Here is a 21,574-nt window from a genome sequence, read left to right as displayed (position 1 = left end):
GTCACTAATTAGGAACTTATTGGTCCCAAATATTTATTATTGGCAGCTATTATTGCGACATTCAGAAGCAGTATGCAAGCTTAGGTACAACAAGAGGAGAGACAGAGATCTATTACCAGGACAGGGCTCCACATGCTTCACAGATGCTGATCTTGAGGTTGCGGCTATAGGCTGGGAGTGAGAGAAAGGAGATCCTATTTTCAAAGAAGTGCTGGAGAAGGCCTTGCAGCCAAATAGGAGATAGTGAGGACTGCAGATGCTGGAAAGTCAGAGTTGATAAAATGTGGAGCTGGAAAAAGCACAGTAGGTCAAGCAGCATCAGAGGAGCAGGGGAGTTGATGTTTTAGGCAGCCAAATCAGGAACTGTGAACAGTAGAAGATTCGTACAAAAGGAAATGGGTGAGTGCCACAAAGGTATTAATTACCTCCTTTGGTCTGGTAACATGAGTGCAAAACAAGGCACTGGTGATGGACTCCAAGGTGTGCAACCTCCAGCTGACATGTTTACAAAGGAGCCCAGGATACAGGATGCTCCTTAACTTGAGAGAAATGTATTTGCAGATGTACTTCCTGATTCTTCAGGCATGCCTAGAGCCCTGTGCTGCTGAGAACATGGCAGTATAGATACATGTAGATGCTTATAGAAATTAACCCCTGGCACTGGGTCACAGAAACTGGCAATGTCTTATATCTCTCTTTTGTGTTTGTATGAGAAGAAAGCAATAATCTGGGAGGGGTGTCATAATCAAGAATGTGCATTAGAGGAGGAATATCTCAGCTCACTATGATCTCTCCTAGGGGGAGGGCAGCAATGAAAATTGCCAGGGTGGGCCAGTGGATCAGTTGGGGGGACAAAGGGATGTACAATCTGTTCTGATATAACGCAATAGTTCAGTGTCCTTGCAATCCTGCATTATAAAAAAATCACTTAATAGCAACACTATTTAAACCAATGTGACTGGAATTGCATTATAGCCAACACAGGTAAGGAAAGTTCGTCAATTGCGTCATAGCCAATTTGCGTTGAAGAAATGCGTGTTATAGCAGAACCGACTGCATTGTCATTGCTATAATCCAGCTGACAGGAATACTGGACAAGTCAGAATCCAGAGTGAAATGTAGCTTGATCGATTATAGGTTTACCTTTTGCTGTTGGTTAACATAATACTTAGTTGCACACCTAAAAGAAGTTGCAAATGATCTTAAGCAAAATAATATAAGTTTATTCCACAATAATAAAAAAAATTCCTTGTAAGATATCTTAATATATACTTAAATAGGTATATAGTTAAAGGTAGCTTAAACCTATTTCCAGCAACATCTATTACAGACACTAAAATCCCAGAGAAATATCATCTTTATTTCAACTCTTTAATCTCTTACTTAGCTAATTCTTTCCAGTTCATCTTTTTGGGCAATTGAGACAATTTTATGACTTCTTTCCAGATTTACTGATTTGAACCTCCTTTCAGGTCTTACAACTTGAAAAATTCAATACAAATTCTCACGTTTGGAGACTTCACAAATGAAAAGCCGCCTGATCGGATGACTGTTATCCTCAACTGCAGACTTGATTCTTGTGCTCAGAGAAAGCCTCTCTTCTGAATTGAGCTCCTTATTCGGCCGACCTGAAAAATAAAAATAAACAAAACTAAAAGCCTTTTGTCATTTTTTGGGATGCCATGGAACTCACCAGTATAAATATTCCATCAGTTAAAATCACAGGTATCCTACTCGGCACTGAACTGGATCACATGCTTTCTGAAAATGGATGTATTTAGGTCAATGTTCCAAATGACTTTCTGAATTTTAGAAAAAAGCTATTACTTTACGTTCACAACACGTAAACCTAAATCTATCTGTTCCTATTTTAAAAGTCCAATATAAAAAATAGTGATAAAACTTTATTCATTGTTATTTATCACACTTCACCACCAAGGAGAAAATGAAGCGTCCTCAACAGGTATTCTTAATCTCTATCAAAAATCCTTCTTATCATTATTTCTATTTCACATTGATAGTAGTAGTATTTTTACATTAAACATACAATGATTTTCATAGCAGCTATTTTTATGCAATTTCCATTTGATATTAGCATTTAATTTCATTCATATTTGCTCTTGACAAAGGGTCTGCTTTAAAATGTCCTTGCCAGCTACATGAGTATTTTCGACATTGAATGACTGCAGTATTAAACTCCAAAGGAACAAGATTCTTGTCATAGAATTTCTCTCTTAAAAAAACATCCTTTTGGAGTTTAATGGCTTAGAAAGAGTGGACGCTGGGAAATTATTTCCAAAAGGTGAGGATACTAGGACCTGTGGGCACAGCCTTAGAACTAGAGAGGGTCAATTTAGAATGGAAATTAAGAGACATTTCTTCATTTCCAGAGAGTGGTGGGCCTCTGGAATTCATTGCCACGGAGTGCAATGGAGGCAGAGACGTTAAATGCCTTCAAGGCAGGGAGTGATAAATTGTTAATCTGGCAAGGAATTAAGGGATATAGGGGAGTGCAGGTAAGTGGCGTTGAAATGCCCATCAGTCATGATTGAATGGCAGAGTGGACTCGATGGGCCGAATGGCCTTACTTCCACTCCTATTTCTTATGGTCTAATGGTCTTATAGAGTTGTTGGACGTGTAAACTCTGAAACTCCATATAGCCAAAAGCAGACTCATTGTCTCTTTCTCCAACATTGAATGTAACTGTTAATAAGAATTCAAATTCCTGGTGAAAAATAAACTGACTGGCAGTTTGATCTTTACCTCATCTTCATGCAACAAAGCAAAACACCTATCACCTGACAAAAACAGCCCAGTTTAATTGCTTCACTTCATTTGGTGATGCTAAATCCAATATAGATGACAGCACGGCTTTCAAATTGCCAAAGACACTCTAACATTCTTTGATCTATTCAAATATCTTTCTTCAATTAATTTGTTAAAGGAGCCATGCTGAAATTTGGAATAATTCACCAATAAAATCCTTTTATGGCCTTAGGCATTTTGTCTTAGGCCCAGGAAAATTCAATCCTTTCTTTTTATTTCTGTAGCTGCTAATTGGTCTTGTGGCCAAATAAATCACTTCTACTTAGGCAAATTCACTTTCAGCCAAATCTACCACCAAACTGACTCTTTGTAAAAGATCAAACACTTATTACAAGGGGTATAAATCTTCTTCTCAGATTTGCCTGAAATCAAACATGTCATTAATGTTGACAAATTATCTTTCAATGATTTGGTTGGGTTAATCTCTGAAAAGTCATTGATGCATTTTTCATTCTAAACAGCATGACTTTCAATTGATAAAGTCCAACCACGGTAGCAAAAGTTGATATTTCTTTGGCTCTATCGGTCAATAGAACTTATGAAACAAATTGAGCTTCTTGAATTCACTTAACATAATCTTCCAACTTTGGAACTGGAAATGAATACCTTTTTGTTACCATATTGACAATGGGATAATCAATGCATAATTGACCCATCTAATTCCAACACCATCATGATAGATGAGTTGCAGCTACTATAACTTAACTTAATAACATTATTATCCATCATAAACTTAACCATTTCCCTCACTTGGGCTAATTTCTCTGAGTTACATCTGTATGGATGTTGTTTTATGGATAAAACATCCCCCATATTAACATGAAGTAGAGCCTGGCCAATTCATACAAATTGATTCATGAGTCTGTGATAGCTTTTGTAAGTCACTTCAGTAGTTTTCTGGAAGATTACACAATATTCCACCTAACCTGTTAAGAACTTATATACTATTCAATCTAATTACTGTCAGGGCAACTTTTAAATGTTCAATTTCCAATTCATTTTTGTATTATTCTAATATTTTTATTTCACCCCTTATCTCTCTCACAATTGTAAATACATTTTCCTCCTGACTATTCTCCCTGCAATATCTCCTTCATATATTAATTGGACACACCCACTGAATTTTCCTCCTCTCTGTAGTATTCACTACATAATTCACATTATTGAGTTTCTTTTGATTTGAAAAGATTCAGAGAACCTCACTTTCAATGATTCCCTAGAAATAAATAAAACACAACACCTTGCATCTAGAAATAAGAATTTTGAATTTTGGTTCTTTTGACCTCCTGTAGATTTCATTTTTTTAGCACTTTGTTTAGCTTCTTACTAAAACTCAAAATATAGGTGAGAAGTATGATCTCTGAACTTCAGTTTATACATGGTTTGTAAATTTATTTTTAACCAATTTAACAGGCCTGAACATCGCATGTCCGTATATCAGTGCAGAAGGACTGAATCCTGTGGACTCATTAGGAACATCCAGAATGGCAAACATTAACAAGAGAATTCCTTTCTCCCATCACAAAGGACAACATGTCAATCCATTTAGAATATTCCTGTCAACATCATGGTATTTAAACATTGCTGCCATCTTTTTACTGCTTTTTGGCATTGTAGATGATAAGTTAAAGGTGCAAATTGTTATTTATTTACATTTTCTATTCTTTCTTTGAATAGTTATGACCTAAAATTTGATCCTTGATTTGATTACATTTCTCTGTAATCCATATCTTGCAAAAAAATTGAACTAACCTCTTCGCTCCCATTTTTGCTATAATATTTCCCAGAGACACGGCTTCATAATTGTAAGTTACTAATTGCACCTCCTGGTTTTATGTAGGGATCCTACACAAGGTATAATCACAACGTAGGAATAGCAAACTAAAGCAATCAAACTTGCTAACACTTGAATCATATCACAGTAAAATTAAAACATTTGATGACCTTCAAAATTGTGCAAATATTCCGAACCAGACTTTACAAATAACCACACAACACCAAATTTATATCTTAACCAAACATTAAGTATGTATTTTTAATAATGTACAGTTAGTCACCATAGCTCCATTAGACTGCTCTCTCATTAGAGAGAGACAGCTGGTGGTAGTTTAACCTGGAATCACCACACTTCAGGCAAGGAGAGTACTTCATAGTAACCTTAGCTGGTGCAGGAATCGAACTGACACTGTTGTTATTACTCAGCACTATAAAGGATGCATCCAGCCAAATAAGCTAATGTAACCTTAACAGAAACACAGATGAATTACAAGGTAAACTAATTAATATTTATAATCTAAACCCAATCAACTTTGCTCTCCAACAGCTCCCACCACCCCAACTCAGACACCAACAGACAGACAAAAATTACACATTTCAGGGTTAAAGTTTTTAAAAATTAAAAAAATTGTAAGTTGCCAATTCGCTAACTATTTCAATGATGGATTCTAAGTATCCAGGCAATTCCATGAGTTGTCTTTAGGCACGTAGGATTGCGGCTTTTTTAAATTATGAAATCACCAGTCAATTCAAACAGCTTCCACAGACTTCCAGAGACTTTTCCTGATTTGTTATAGACTGGGATTCTTTACACAGAAACTTTAACAAATTAATAACTGGAGAATAACTAGAGAGAGCAAAACCAAACCACCCAGTTCAGCGGTTTCCAAAGCAGCAGTCTGCCTCCTGCCCAAAACCCCAGTCAAATCCACTCATCCTTTGGTTTCCTCTTCTTTTTCAACATTCTCTGTGGTTGACTGGCCAACCCTGACCTTCTCTTGATTGACCAATTCAACATGCAACCAGCTGCCAGTCCCTGAGCAAAACACCTTGGTGCCAGTTCACCTAGAGTGTTCTTGGAACAATAATTGACCTGCATTATCTTCCCAGGCCAGTTCCCAACAGCTAACATCAGCCTTCCATTCTCTCCTTTTTAAAATTAAGCTGCTGTTCAGAGTTCAAAGTTCAATTCCTAACTGCAACTCACAAGCTCGACACCAAACATGAGAAAAATAAAATAAATTTATCAATAATTGAGAAAAGATTTTCTTAACTGTTCTGATTGTTTTAATCCCTGCTGGTGTTATTACTGGACAAGGCAAAAGTGAGGACAGCAGATGCTGGAAACCAGAGTTTAGATTAGAGTGGTGCTGGAGAAGCACAGCAGGTCAGGCAGCATCCGAGGAGCAGGAAAATTGGTGTTTCGGGCAAAAGCCCTTCATTTAATACTGGACAATTCAGAACCCAGACTGAAATCTGGTTTAATAGATCATATTTTGTTTGTTTGTCTTAATGAATTGTTTTCTCACTAAAACATAAGCAAGCAATGTTTTGTTTATTTGATTTTAACAATGAAACAGAAGTTTATCATTAAAAAGAAATGAAGATAAAATAGAATAAACCAAACAACTTTCATGTAACACAAGTTTAAAGCTTTTGGTAAATAGAATCCCGTTAATCCCAATAACATCCTTTTATAATACTCAGACCAAAGAGATTTTTCTTTCTTCATCCCACATTGAGCTTGGCTTAGCTATGGCTTAAATTCCTGACCTTAGGAATTTGATAGGCTCTTCTTTGATTCTTCATATAACTAAGCATAATCTTTCTCAGCTTCAAAATTACCTCTTCTGCATTTTAACCAGTAAGCACCTGGTCTCATACATTTGATGAATAACCTTACACTCAGGTAACATATTATTAACAATTTTACACTATCTTCTCTCAGGAATAACTGGTTTACTCATTTAACTTCAACTAAGAGCCTACAGAATTGCCTTGTCTTTTGTTCTAATGCTATCCTTAACTTTCTGAGTAAGATACAGGTTGATATTTGTTGTAGGTTTTATTTTTGTTTTTCAATGAAACATATTTTTGGCAAATCATTTGCACTGTATTTTTAAACGTTTTATACCATTGATTGACCATCAACTTTCCCTCATACATATGTAATTAGCCTTGTTAAAATTTAAGATCATTTTTGATTGGAGCATTTCATCTTCAAACACAACTTGGAATTCAATTTTATTATGATTATTATTTTCCAGTTGATCTTTTACTGTGAGATTCCTAAATAAACCTGCTTTATTACCCAATACTTGCTCTATAATAGCTCTATCCCTTTTGGTTCCACATTGTATTGCTCCAAGAAAAAGCATTCAACAAACTCATCCTCTGGAGTTAGTACACTTAAAAAAAACAATTATTTTTAACACCAAAAAAAGAAAATGCTGGAAAATCTCAGCAAGTCTAGCAGCATCTGTAAGGAGAGAAAAGAGCTAACAGTTTGAGATATGGTAAGGATGAGGAAGGTCTGTATAAGTGAAAATTCTCCTTTGTACATATCTTGATGTCTTTGTTCATTATCGGCCTTAGCCCTTTACTTTTTTATCTGTTTGAGCATAACCTTCAATTCTGATGAACTTTGAATGAATGTTTTATTTCTTCTAAGTATTCACAAGGGACAATATGTCAATCCATTTGGTCAACTTAGATTTCCCAAAAGTATTTGATAAATTTCCGCACTTTAAGTCAGAATTGTGGTGATCCATGACAAACCTTCGTTTTGCATAAAATTAGCCGTCAAGAAGAAAACAAAGGCTGATACGAAAAGTAATGGCTAAGAATGAGAGAACTTTTCCAAGGATCAGTACTGGAGTGCTGGCATTTCCAATTTGTATCAATAACATACTCAGAAAGTATGCAAACTGTTTACATTTTTTAATAATACCAAATAGGGAAGAGGAATTGGAGGCAACGACTCTGATATTATAGAACGAATTAAACAAAGTACATGAGTGGGCCAAGCAATAGTCGATTAAACTTAAGGCAGGCAAATGTGAAGTATCACAGATAAGAAATAAAATAATTGCTTGGGAGTGGAGAACTTAAACATTGCCACAAAGAGACAGAAGGGCAAAACTTTCATTTGGAACTTATCGGTACAACAGGCAAAGAACCAAACTTAGAACAAAACATACATTTATAATGCATGATCAGAGTGTGCTGATTTGTTAGACCATGTTTGGCATGAAGATGCAGTAGGAACTGTGATTTGTCAGTCTTAACTGATCAAACTCAGATCAAACAAGTAGATTCTAATTGGATTCACAGACATCTTTACTTATAGGACACTGCTCTTCATATGTAAAAGGGGTTTGTACAATCATTGTACCCTTTACTATTCAGGAAAGAATTATGAAGATTGCCAATCCTGACTGCTTTCCCCATTTCTAAATAAATCAGAACCTACCCATCGGGTCTCGGTTTGATCAGCCAACTCAGTTTAACAGTTAACAGCTCAGGCTGCAGTTCAGTGCAGACTGCGATCTACCTTTGTGACCCCTTTAGCAAGGAAAGAAAATGGCAACATATGCATATCATTTCATAAAAATAGCTAATAATGCAGTTGAAAAGGAGCTAGGTGTCACAGCATACTGAGCACATCCTGCGAAACCAATTAATTATTGAACTATTGAATTATTGAACAATGGGAAATTGTTATGTAGTCAAAGAGTCATAGATTCATCCAGTACTGAAACAGGTTCTTCAGTACGACTTGTCCATGCTGAAAATATGTTGCTGGAAAAGCGCAGCAGGTCAGGCAGCATCCAAGGAGCAGGAGAATCGACGTTTCGGGCATGAGCCCTAGATATCCTAAATCAATCTAGTCCCATTGGCCAGCATTTAGCCCATATTCCTCTGAATCTTTCCTATTCATATAACTATCCCAGATACCTTTTAAGTGTTGTAATTGTACCAGCCTCAACTACTTCCTCTGGCAGCTCATTACATACACGCACCACCATCTGCATGAAAAAGTTGCCCTTTATGTCCCTTTGAAATCTTTCCCCTCTCACCTCAAACCTATGCCTTCTAGTTGTGGATTCCTCGAACCCTGGGGAAATTTTATTGGCTATTCACCCTATCCATGCCTCTCAGGATTTTATAAAACTCTATAAGGTCACCCCTCAGCCACCAACACTTCAGGTAAGGTAGTCCCAACCTATTCAGTCTCTCCCTATAGCTCAAACACTCCAACCCTGGCAACATCTTTGTAAATGTTTTCTGCATCCTTTCAAGTTCAACACCATCTTTCCTATAGCAGAGAGACGAGAACTGAATCCAATATTTCAGTAGTGGCCTAACCGATGACTTGTATAGTCACAACATGACATTTCAACTGTTTGACCAGTCTGGATGCTGAGAAACAAAGGGAGCACTTAAGCTCAGCAGAGAAAAGCCCCAAGCCTGAAACAAGGTATCAGGGATCTGAGTTATGAAGAAAACTAGGAAATGTCCGGGCTTTTAATCCATAAAGGAGGTACCTGAATAATAAGTTTATAATGGTATACAAAAAGTTATGGAAACTACATTCTGTACTGCTAATTTAAAATTAAGGAAGTCAAAATGAACAATCTAGCTAAATGTAATTTTGGGACAGATATCAAGAAGCACTTCTTAAAAGTGGTCAATATTTTTCATCAACAGAACGCTGGAGGCCAAAACCCCAGGATTATTTAAAAAGTAATGAGATGCTATCCTTCCCATAAATACAATATGGCATGCCTGTTAACAGGAGGTCAGCTCATTGACCTGAAGTTCAAGCATTTCAAATGAGTGACTTGTCACAAGTTAGGAATGCTGAATTCGACTATCTGCTGGCAGCAGCCAATGATGAGCCATTGCAACTATTTGTGCAGGGGACGGTTTGCTCGCATGAGACGGGAAACACTAGGTACACTGCAGGAGGAAAGAGCAGTGGGCCCTTGATTAACTTCCTGTTAAATAGTAGCCTATCCTTAAGGCACCCAAAACACATGCAACCATCTCAATAAAATGGAAATCAGAAAACGTTGTAGACAGTTTCAATGCTGACTTCCAGTTAGCTTTATGTTCATTACCTGCAAAAGAGCACTAACTATCTTATTGAACACTTTATCTAAATGTTTCCCTGATGTGGGAATGGGCAGACTGATATTATTTATGAATATAGACTGTCACAATATTAATAGATAATATTTATGTAAATTGCTACTATAATGAGATTATATCTGGGGCTGAAACTTGAATAAATGGATGTCAGACAGATAATTCTGCTGGTAACTGAACTAGTACACATGACAATAAAATCTAAACCTAAACTTAAACCTGAAGCTTTAGGATAATGCATCAACTGAATTCAGTTGAATTACAAATTTCATTTATCCTCAGAACCTCATTGACACTGACAGAGTGAACCAGTGTAATGATTTACATGATGCAAAACATTATCTTTTAAAGTTCGTCTCCATGGCTATCCAAAACCTTAACTAATAAGCAACACTTGCTAACTGCCCTAGTGTACAAAGTAAACTACTCTGATTACTCCACATACCATGAATGTAACATTTACCAATATGTTTCAACCAACAAAAGCATTTTAGAAAAGAATCAGTTCAACACCTAAATGCTCCCAAAGTGGAAACTCTCTCAAAGTCAGCATATCTCAGAGAATTAGGGCTACAATGTAATATCTTTAATTTCCACTCCCAAGCCTTTTGAATATACGTCCCCACAGGGAGTGTAGAGTTTACCCGAATATGATTAATTTGCATTTAGCTTAAGGATTATGTTACAATCTTTCAGCAAGAGTAGTGATTTTTTTTAAAACTTCAGATTTTTGTTTTGGAAAGCATACTATGTTATTTTTAAGTAAAATGGCAAAACTGCAGAAAGAATAATTTTGATCCAGTCATCTTCCTTTAAAGAGCAATTCAGAATTAAGGTCAACAAATGCGAGATGGTCACTAACAAATTCAAAAAGAACATCAAATTGTGCCTCCACAGAAGTTTTAAATATAATGAAACATCTCAAGGCATTTCGCAGGAGTATTATAAAATATAATTCCGAGCCACCTAAAAACCAAAGCTTGAGGAAGCGCTTAAAGAAGGAAAATGAGGTAGAAAGCTGGGGATATGTAGGGAAGAATTCTAAACATTAAGGCTTAGATGGTTGAAGGTTGGGTTACCAATGGTACAGCGATTTAAAATCAGGAAATAATAGGAATAATAAATCAATAGAAAACTAAGGATAATTTTCTTAATTCACAGAATGGTTAAAATGTGGAATTCTCTGGCCCAGGAAATACTTAACACAAATAACCCAGAGAGAATACACAGGAAAAAGAGAAATAGGAAAGATGTGCCAAAGGCTGGGATGATGCAGAATGGAATAGGATGAAATTCACATGGATTCACATATAAGAACAACTCAGGTACACCAATTAGTCTTCCTTCAGTAACAAACAAAAACAGAAATTATTGGAGGAACCCAGCGTGCCCGGCAGCATCTGTGGAAAGAGAATAAAGTCAATGTTTCAAGACCGATGATCCTTCCTCAGAACTCAAAACTGATCACTGGAGAAATAATAGATATCTCAAAAACTTTGTAATACTGTTTTCTAGATCAATATTCTGGTAAAATCAATTTTGCTTTTTCTCTACCAGTAAAATGAAAATTTAGGAGTGAGTCATGTTTCATTCTGGAATTGGTTGTAAGCACTAAAGCAGTGGTCTCAAATTCTCACAGGTTCTTAGATTTCCCTCTGTTGATAATATTTCCATAATTGTGTAATTGAGGATCAGCCAATGTCATACTTAAGGCCAGAAAAATGCAGATTATAACAGAATCATAGAGTTTTACAGCACGGAAACAGACCTTTCGGACCAACTCGTCTGTGCCAACCAGATATCGTAAACTGTCCTTGTCCCATTTGTCAGCATTTGACCCATATCCCTCTAAACCCTGCCTATTTATATAACCATCCAGATGCCTTCTAAATTTTGTAACTGTACTCATCTCCACCACTTCCTCTGGCAGCTCATGCACCATCCTCTGCGTGAAAAAATTACCACTCAGATCCTTCACCTTAAACATATGCCCTCTAGTTTTGGATTCCCCCATCCTAGGAAAAAGGCCTTGGCTATTCACCCATTAATGTGCTTCATGATTTTATGAACCTCTGCAAGGTTTACCCCTCAGCCTCTGATGCAGCAGTGCCCCAGCCTATTCAGGCTCTCCCTATAACTCAAATCCTCTAGTCCCAGCAACACCATTCTAAATCTTTTCTGCATCTTCTCAAATTTAACAAAATCCTTCCTATAGGAGGACAGCCAGAATAACATTCAGTATTCTAAAAGTGGCCTCACCAATGTCCTATATAGCTGCAACATGAGGTCCCAACTCCTATACACAATGTTCTGACCAATGAAGGCAAGCGTGCCAAATGCCTTCCTGATTACCTGTCTACCTGCAAGTCCACTTTCAAGGAACTATGCACCTGAACCTCTAGGTCTCTTTGTTTGGTAGCAGTCCCCAGGGCCCTACCATTAAGTGTATAAGTCCTACTCTGATATGCCTTTCCAAACTGCAGCACCTCACATTTGTCTAAACTAAACTTCATCTGCTACTCCTTAGCCCATTCACCCATCTGATCAAGGCCCCATTGTACTTTGAGATGATCTTCTTCACTGTCCACGACACAACATATTTTGGTGTTATCTGCAAACTTACTAACCACATCTCCTACATTCATTTCCAAACCATTTCTATAAATGACAAAAAGCAGTGCACTCAGCATTAATCTTTGCGGCACAGCATTGGTCACAGGCCTCCAGTCTGTTAAGCACCAGTCTACCACCAACCTCTATCTCCTACCTTCAAGCCAATTTTGTAGAAAATCAGCTAGCTCCACTGGATCCAATGTGAGCTAATCTAACTAACCAGACTACCATGCAGAATCCTGTCAAACACATTTTTGAAGTCCATAATTCCACTCTGCCTTCATCAATCTTCTTTGCCACCTCTTCAAAAAATCCAAGTTAGTGAGACACGATCTCCCATGCACAAAAACATGTTAACTCTCCCTAAACAGTCCTTGCCATTCAAAATACATGTAAACCCTGTCCCTCAGAATCCCCTCCAACAACTTACCCACCACTGACACAAGACTCACTGGTCTATAGATCCTTGGCATTTCCTTGCAGCCTTTGTTAAATAACAGCACCATATTAGCCAATCCCCAGCCTTCTGGGACCTCACCCATGACTGATGATGATATAAATATCTCAGCAAAGGGCCCAACAATCACTTCCCTGGCTTCCCACAAAGTTCTGGGATACACTTGATCAGATCCCAGAGATTTATCTACCTTTATGTGTTTTAAGACCTCCAGCATCTCCTCTTGTCTAATATGGATGCTTTACAAGACATCACTCTTTATTCCTGATGACATTCCTGATGAAGGGCTTATGCCTGAAACGTTGATTCTCCTGCTCCTCGGATGCTGCCTGACCTGCTGTGCTTTTCCAATGCCACACTTTTTCACTCCAATCTCCAGCATCTGCAGTCTTCACTTTCTCCTAATCACTCTTTATTTCCTCAAGTTCCCCAGCTTCCACATTCTTCTCCACAGTAAATACTGATACAAAATATTCATTTAGTATCTCATCCATCTCTTGTGGTTCCACACGTAGACAACCAAGTTGACCTTTAAGGGGCCTATTTTCTTTCTTTCTCTCTCTCTCCCTCTTACACACACACACACATACACATACTGATGCAAACACACACGTAGATATGCATGCACACACACACAAACACACATACTGATGCAAACACACACGTAGATATGCATACACACACAAACATACGCATACTAATGCAAACGCACACACCACACACAGAGTCATATAGCGGTACACATACATACCCACAAGCAGGTACACACACACACCCCTTAACTTCAGCTCCACATTACTTCACCATTGGAGATTGGAAGATTGGATGAGATTAAAACAGTGGCCACTGCTGGGGATCAGAGATATCTCAAGATAAGATTGATCGGCAGCTCTCAGAGTTGAGGCTTCCTCCCCAGAAATGCATGGAATTCCCGTGTTATACCAATTAACAGTCTGATGGTTTTTAACCGCTTACAGGTCAACTCGTGAGAGCATGTATGTGTTCACCTCTGGCCTTTTCAACCAGGTGGAAGGGGTCGGGACCTTGTGAGAGCAAAAACATTCAGCCCATAAGGTCTGCCTAAAGTCCGTAGGTGATGTTCTGACTTGCTAACAAAATAAGTTTATTCATCATTCCATGTCACTATACATGGCCATTCTAAGTGAGAAAGGAGAAGATTCCATTTTGAGCGCTCACTTTTCTTATGCATTAAATTTAAGTTTATCAAAAATCTGGAATCACTCAATGAATGCAGTGTTGAGTCAATATTTGCATAGCAAAGATAATATGTTACTCAAGGCAGCAGGACAGATTAAAAGAATTAAATGATTGTGGACAGTCAAATGAATGAGTTGTTCAGGCGAGTTGATGTAATGATTGAAGGAAAGCTGGAGTAAGCATTGATTTAGGTTGGGGTAAATCAACTTGGTGAAAGATAATTTATTTGGGACTAAGAAAAAGATTCAAAGCAGAAACATAAAATGTGAATCTAGCCAGAAAGTTACTGGAGTAGGATTCCAAAAACAACAAAGAAGACGTCCTCCTGTGCTGAGTGAAGTTGAGGTTTTTTTTATTATTAGATAGTAATTTAATTATACTCAGAGTGTTATTCCATTCGGTTAGATGATAAATGAATATAAGGCAGCTCTTTTTTTCACTGAGTTGATTTTGGTTACAGTCAAGTTTTGTCATGCACATATGACATATTTGGCGCTGTCACACTTTTCTGGAAGTGGTGCTTGGATGACATATATATGACATGTAGGGCTTTATCTAAGCAAATACTCTGCTGTCTTAAATTGCCAGTAAAAGACAAATTGTATTTTAAAAGTTGGCCTACATCCTTCACCAAGAGTAATAAATCAGTATTGTAAAAACGTCAGTTAGCTAACAGTTTTTTTTCTTTCCTCCCCACCTCCCCCGGCCCCCTACCCCCCGAGAGCACAGGCTGTCAGAGTCTGATAAATCATACACGGTGCAGATTTGTGCTAATATTCACTTTTCTTTTTGCTTCATAATCCTTAAAGGTCTGCCTTATTTCATTCAAATTTCAATCTATTTTTCAATGTTCTATTTAAACATGCTTTCAGTCCAATAGTACATAATTCCACCTTCCAATGAAGTTTATTTTGTACTTTGTTTTATTTTTAACAAATTTTGTGTTTACTGTAGGTGGCCTGAATTTTAATGAAATTATGTTGTAATGGTATTTGTGCTGGAGAATCCACATGCTCTCCAATTTAGGAACCTGATGTCAGAATTAAGCATCACCCGGTACAGTAAAGTTAATGGTTAAATATTGCTTCATATAATACATCCCAAAAAGTGACTCAACCATAACTTCTAACGCATACCCTACTCGTTGTCACAGCATTTGTAAATTTTTCCACATCAGCTACCCTGGGATCTCTCTGAGTTTTTCAATCAGTGTCAAATTAGGGACAATTTTCTGCTGTGGACTCATAGCAACAGGATTGTAATTGACCAACCAAAGATGTTGGATTGTCATAGCATCTTTTAACCACAGAATCCTGCCATTCATGTTCTGTCCAGCTTACATGTAACTCCAGTGGTTGACTCATACTTGCCTTCTGAAACTGTTTTCAATTCAAGGAGAAAGTCCATTCTCTTCTCAGGACAACAAGGGATGAACAATGCCAATGTCAGAGAATCATAAAGAGGTACAGCATGGAAACAGATGCTTCGGTCGAACTCGTCCATGTCAACCCAATATCCTAAATTAATCTAGTCCCACCTGCCAGCACCTGGGCCGTATCCCTCCAAATCCTTCCTATTCATATACCTATCCAGATGCCTTTCAAATGCTGAAATCGTACCAGCCTCCACCACTTCCTCTGGCAGCTCATTCTCTACACACAACACCCTCTGCATGAAAATGTTACGTCCCCTTTAAATCTTTTCCCTCTCACCCTAAACTTATATCCTTTAGCTCTGGAATCCCCATCCTAGGGAAAAAAAATGTCTTTTTACCCTATCTATGTCCCTCATGATTTTATAAACCTCTATAAGGTCACCCCTCAGCCTCCGACACTCCAGGGAAAACAGCTCCAGCCTAATCAGCCTCTCCCTATAGCTCAAATCCTGATGCTAATGCTTTTGGAAAGAATTTTAAAAAAGCCAAGACTTCCATCCCATTGATCTGAATTGGATTTGGATGATGGTTCCAATGTTGAAAAGCTTATATCTTACCCTCAGTATTATTCCGACTCCGTATCTCTAGTTTAACCTTGACCACGCGCAAATAAACAACACAAACAAAAACAGAAGCTGTTGGAAAAGCTCAGCAGGTCTGGCAGCATCTGTGCAGAGAAATCAGTACTCAGCATCTACAGTTCTTTCAGTTTTTATTGAGGATTCACCCCCTAATAAAGTTTGCTAGTTGAGGTGTGTTTAATGTAATGGGTCGCCTTCAAGATTTTTGCTCACCGGTCATAGCAAAAAGGCATAAAAAAGCTGATTAAAGTACAATTTTAGGGTTAGGAGTGATGAACGAAAAACTGAGATCCAAGTTTTTGCTCACCGGTGGCCTATTCTGTTCCATAAAGGCCAAAGGTTTCTGCCAAAATAAGGGCCAGGCTAATTGCACTTTCCAGTACTTCAAGACAAATGTCATAGCAGTTTCAGGTGAGGGAATTCAATTAAACGGATGAGAGCACAGCTGTTGTAAAAAGGACAGATGCTATATTAGTGCAGTTGCAGATGTTCTTGGGGTTGAGATAGTCACTGTTTTGGGGACAAATTAAAAGAAGCATTTAACTCTATTGTTTTTGTCCACAGAATTGAAATATGCACTTAAACTTGGAACACAAGACTTTTCTCTCAGAGATTCATTGCTCTGCTGATAGATTTACTAAAAACACATCTTGCTGAGTGGCTCTCCATGGAGATACATTGAGCAGCATGATGTTTGTGTACATGTATGTTGGTTAATGATGAAAACCTCCATGGTAATAATGTCATCATTTAAATTCTACGTACCCTTTTAATGATAAATGTTAATGATTGCCAGGCAATCTCTCTGGCATTAAAAATTATTTTTTACAATGATAAAATTTTCACTCTTATTTGTTGAAACTATTTCTAAAACATCAACTTTTTTGAAGATTTAACAAAGATACACAATTACTTACCTGCCTACTCAGATTGAAGATGCCCAGCACCATTTCTATCATGCACTTCTAGCAACTTTGCACGCAACTTTGTCATTGGAATTGTATTGATGTGGACAAGAGTAAACAATGGCAGACACTGTTCACTGCCCATTTGTATGAATTTCTGGCATTATTTTTCATGCAAGAGATATTATCACTCTGTAATCATGTCAGTGTTTGGATTTTCAAATGGCTTTTAAATAAAAGCATGTGGAGATATGTTTGGCTAATCATAAATTAAATGTTTTAAAAGTAATACCTCCTCCAGCTCTCTAAAAATGGCAATTGAAGTCAGAAAAAATAATTAAAAGATATAATGTAGATAACAAATTTAAGATTAAGGGAAAGTGCATGGAAAGCATGGATGAGTATATTAATTTATTTCTTATTATAAGAGTTCTTCTGCTAATTAAGCATATTTATCCATTTCATATCAGTGCCTCAATCTGCCCCACAATGTGTAAGTTGAACACTTTCAAAATCAATTGATCCCCAGGAAAACAATTGGTTTCTTGGAAATGGTAAACAGAAAATTAATTTTTTTTTGTACCAAGCACAGGAAATAATTTCCTCTGTTCACTATTTCTGGCCAATTCAAAATTGTGTGCACAAAGAAATTGTTTACAAATGCCCAAAGAAATCTCTACCCCTCGTGGATTTTCCACTGCTGTCACAGGCAAGGTTATACGTGGCCATTACAACACATAGGGTAAGTATATTGTCTGCAACATATTTTAGAAATACTTGTCAAAGTAAATGTCAAATACATTGGCTCTTCTACAGATGTCTCTTGCACGGTCCAATAAAACTCTGTCCACAAAGAGAAAGATTCATATACTCAGTCTACAGCATCAATAGCCACAAGTTTATTGTTGCTGTAAATCTCTGGGATTTGTAGATTACTTATTTTTGCAAGTGCAGAGTCCCATAGCTATGTGTTTCCTGCAAAAAAAATCATAACTGAAGAGGCATACCTGCCAAAATTTATGCTTCAAACCCAATTCATTTTGAAGACAGCTTTCTTATTTGTAGCCAAAGTCACTGTAGTAAGGTCACCCTAAGGTTTCCGAGCCCTTATTTTGTTCTTTCAATTTTAATTAAATTGTCAACACACAGTTTAAGGATTATAAGGATAAGTACAAAGATTGAATGCCACGTGGAACATGATAATTCCTGAACTCAGAACTATCAGGCTACAGAAGGCAACCAGTGAAGTAACTGAATGCGAAGTAAGGCTATGAATTGTGGGGTTCTGCACAAGAGAAGGATGACCATGGACTACATGTACTTCTCACTACATTTTCACAGGAGGCTAAAAGAATTATATAAAGCCCTTGATAAATTATCTATTAATGGTTCATGGACCATAAGACCATAAGACCATAAGACATAGGAGTGGAAGTAAGGCCATTCGGCCCATCGAGTCCACTCCGCCATTCAATCATGGCTGATGCGCATTTCAGCTCCACTTACCAGCGTTCTCCCCGTAGCCCTTAATTCCTTTAGACAACAAGAATCTATCAATCTCGGCCTTGAAGACATTTAGCGTCCCGGCTTCCACTGCACTCCGTGGCAATGAATTCCACAGGCCCACCACTATCTGGCTGAAGAAATGTCTCTGCATTTCTGTTCTGAAATGACCCCCTCTAATTCTAAGGCTGTGTCCACGGGTCCTAGTCTCCTCGTCTAACTGAAACAATTTCCTAGCATCCACCTTTTCCAAGCCATGTATTATTTTGTACGTCTCTATTAAGTCTCCCCTTAATCTTCTAAACTCCAATGAATACAATCCCAGTATCCTCAGCCGTTCCTCATATGTTAGACCTGTCATTCCAGGGATCATCCGTGTGAATCTCCGCTGGACACGTTCCAGTGCCAGTATGTCCTTCCTGAGGTGTGGGGACCAAAACTGGACACAGTACTCCAAATGGGGCCTAACCAGAGCTTTATAAAGTCTTAGTAGTACATCTCTGCTTTTATATTCCAACCCTCTTGAGATAAGAGACAACATTGCATTCGCTTTCTTAATCACGGACTCAACCTGCATGTTTACCTTTAGAGAATCCTCGACTAGCACTCCCAGATCCCTTTGTGCTTTGGCTTTATTAATTTTCTCACCATTTAGAAAGTAGTCTATGCTTTTATTCTTTTTGCCAAAGTGCAAGACCTCGCACTTGCTCACGTTAAATTCCATCAGCCATTTCCTGGACCACTCTCCCAACCTGTCTAGATCCTTCTGTAGCCTCCCCACTTCCTCAGTACTACCTGCCTGTCCACCTAACTTCGTATTATCGGCAAACTTCGCTAGAATGCCCCCGGTTCCCTCATCCAAATCATTAATATATAATGCGAACAGCTGTGGCCCCAGCACCGAACCCTGCGGGACACCGCTTGTCACCGGCTGCCATTCTGAAAAAGAACCTTTTATCCCAACTCTCTGCCTTCTGTTAGACAGCCAATCCTCAATCCATCCCAGCAGCTCACCTCGAACACCATGGGCCCTCACCTTGCTCAGCAGCCTCCCGTGTGGCACCTTATCAAAGGCCTTTTGAAAGTCTAGATAGACCACATCCACTGGGTTTCCCTGGTCTAACCTACTTGTTACCTCTTCAAAAAATTCCAACAGGTTTGTCAGGCATGACCTCCCTTTACTAAATCCATGTTGACTTGTTCTAATCAGATTCTGCTCTTCCAAGAATTTAGAAACCTCATCCTTAATGATGGATTCTAGAATTTTACCAACAACCGAGGTTAAGCTGATTGGCCTATAATTTTCCATCTTTTGCCTTGATCCTTTCTTGAACAAGGGGGTTACAACAGCCATCTTCCAATCATCCGGGACCTTTCCTGACTCCAGTGACTCTTGAAAGATCTCAACCAATGCCTCTGATATTTCCTCAGCCACCTCTCTCAGAACAAACAAATTAGGGGTATGGCTCATCTTTTCTTCTCAGTTCTTCTCATGTTCTTTACATTAATTTCATAAAGAAAATCGCAAATTTTGCCCGGCATTGAGGAATAATCTCACTATACAATGTCAGTAGGATCTTTCATTCCCATTGAACCAATTAAAGGTGGCATTAACCAGCCAGGGTGGCGAAATGGATAGGGAGCAATTACAGCAACTCCTTGCCAATCTGCATGCTCATGAATTTCATTTTCAGAAAAAAATGGCACGGGCCATTGAATAAATTGAGTTTCAAAGACAAAATGGTGCATGTCCTCTCAATATCTCCATGGTAATGTTCCTGTGTCAAGTGTTGCTTTGGTTTTGAGATATTTACATCTGCATGTGTGCCTCTGGAGTTCGATTGATTGCACTGAGAAGTTCTGCAATTCACAATGTCACCCCATAAGCTTCTAGCCCCACTCTGCTACCTTTAGCCATTTCTTCATGGCATAGATGTGAGCCCTGTCAGGATCTACCAGAGCAATAAGATTCAATGTAACACCAGTTTTTGCAACCACCGATTCCAATATATAGAGCAGTTCCTTTTTATAAGTTTGTTTTTGAGTCAGAAATTGTTGGCATCTTGGACTATTCTCATAAATGGATGCCTGATCCCAAAGAATGACTTCATTTGCCCAGATAGCTGGGTAAATTGGAAGCATATGATAGCTTGAAACTTCGAGGAGATTCATCCCACAAATGAAGAGCAAGCTTGTTCCTCTGGCTGATGTAACAATTGAGGATAACAAAAAGGAGGAAACCAAACCTTATTGAACTTTGGACTTGAATATGTTGGCATTTTTGAATAGGCTTAGGTAGCAATGCAGGCACACATTTGTGGTTTGTTGAAGCTAAATTACTGGACAAGGTGGGTGTTGGATAACACTGTATGATAATAGCACCGTTATGATTTTCTAAGTAAGTAGATAAGGAAAATATTTTCTAGGTAGTTCACATAATATCTTGATCACAATTTGGTTTACGAAAATGGGTGTTCATGGGACAGTAGTATTTTCAAATTTAAATATTGTAATGAATAATATTGCATTGTATCCCATTTGAGAGTTCAATTTACTATCACTTGGAAAAGGATTAACCTAAATTTTGTATCAAAGAACTAAAATTATTCCAGTCTTTGAAAATGACAGAATTATTTGGAAATAAATGTCATGTCTGAAATCTTGAAACTCATTAAGATAATACATTGATCATAACATTAGACTCATTGAAGACATTATTTTGTCCAATTAAAGAAAAAGCAGGAAGGACTTGTCAAAAACAGAAAGAACTGTGGATGCCATAAACCAGAAACAAAAACAAAAATTGCTGGAAAAGCTCAACAGGTGCAGAGAAATCAGAGTTAAACTATGGGTCCAGTGACCTTTCCTTAGAACTGATGGCAGCTAGGAAAATGTCGGTTTATACGCTAAAGATAGGGTAGGGGGGAGGGGGTAAAGAGTAAATGATAAGTGGGGATATAGCCCAAAGAGAGAGAGGAGCAGTTAGACAGACAAATGAGTGGATAATGCTCTGGCTAGGGGGGTAATAGCTGTTAATGGAGACTATTAGTGGGTAGTGTGTAATGGCGGACTATGTGATAACAAGGCCTGGTGTGTGGGGTAGGGGGC

General features: G+C 38.0%; 1 long non-coding RNA gene across 1 annotated transcript in view; it reads right to left on the bottom strand.

The window, feature by feature from the left end:
• Nucleotides 1-1,171: 1,171 nt before the first annotated feature.
• LOC148139924 (uncharacterized) overlaps nucleotides 1,172-21,574 on the bottom strand; it is a 200,257-nt gene continuing 179,854 nt past the window's right edge. Inside the window, exon 3 of the long non-coding RNA XR_015753341.1 lies at nucleotides 1,172-1,628. This is a non-coding gene — a long non-coding RNA (uncharacterized LOC148139924). The remainder of the gene's footprint in view (nucleotides 1,629-21,574) is intronic.

Source organism: Chiloscyllium plagiosum, unplaced genomic scaffold (genome assembly GCF_037043375.1).
Source record: "Chiloscyllium plagiosum isolate Xiang-an unplaced genomic scaffold, Cpla_swu_hap1 HiC_scaffold_36, whole genome shotgun sequence".
Classification (NCBI taxonomy): domain Eukaryota; kingdom Metazoa; phylum Chordata; class Chondrichthyes; order Orectolobiformes; family Hemiscylliidae; genus Chiloscyllium; species Chiloscyllium plagiosum.
The sequence above is the reverse complement of the archived record's forward strand: the minus strand, read 5'-3'. Positions and strand labels throughout refer to the sequence as shown.